Genomic DNA, 1,087 nt, shown 5'->3' on the forward strand with positions numbered 1-1,087 from the left:
GGAATGGTGTGAATTGGCACTAGAGAGGTAGACATGGGCTGAATTTTGCTGTGACTGAAGTAAATGATAAAGATTTAGGACTGTGTTCTAAGTACAATAGAAGATCTTGAGGGACCTTTTGCTTTGGGTGAATAAATAATTTTCTAAATATTCAAAGTGCATTCTGACTGCAGAAAGAAATTTTTGAAAGGGGGCACTCATGGGTGGAGGATGATAAGTTAGGGTGCCTGGAGGAAATGAACTATGCTATTTTTGACTACACTAATGGCAGAAAGTAAATAATGATTTTGTATGTTTTGAAGGCAAATTTGAAATTCATTAAGTGTTGGTTTAATGAAAGAAGAGGTTTCAAGAATGGACTCAGGTTTTTGGAGTGTTAGAAGACTCTCCAAATAAAGATTTTGTGAATGGCTACTCTCATATCATATATGTGGTTGCTTCTGGGTCAATAGCCTTTATTCTTTATCCCTTGATATTTTAAAATAAGATTATGGAAAGTTATAAGTTAAAACTTGTGCAGATTAATTTGAACAGTTATGTCCACTAATGTGTCTATTTACAAATGTATGTATGTGCTCAGTAGTTCAGTCCTGTCTGACTCTTTGTGACCCCAGGAATGAACTCACCAGGTTCCTTTGCCCATAGAATTTTTTAGGCAAGAATACTGGAGTGGTTTGCCATTTCCTACTCTGGGGAATCTTCCTGACCAAGGGATTGAACCCGAATTGGCAGGAAGATTCTTTACCACTTCAGATCAGATCAGTTGCTCAGTCCTGTCCGACTCTTTGTGACCCCATGAATTGCAGCACGCCAGGCCTCCCTGTCCATCACCAACTCCCGGAGTTCACTCAGACTCACGTCCATCCAGTCAGTGATGCCATCCAGCCATCTCATCCTCTATCGTCCACTTCTCCTCTTGCCCCCAATCCCTCCCAGCATCAGAGTCTTTTCCAATGAATCAACTCTTCACATGAGGTGGCCAAAGTACTGGACTTTCAGATTTAGCATCATTCCTTCCAAAGAAATCCCAGGGCTGATCTCCTTCAGAATGGACTGGTTAGATCTCCTTGCAGTCCAAGGGACTCTC

This window comes from Bison bison, unplaced genomic scaffold (genome assembly GCF_000754665.1).
Source record: "Bison bison bison isolate TAMUID 2011002044 unplaced genomic scaffold, Bison_UMD1.0 scf7180017860005, whole genome shotgun sequence".
Lineage (NCBI taxonomy): Eukaryota > Metazoa > Chordata > Mammalia > Artiodactyla > Bovidae > Bison > Bison bison.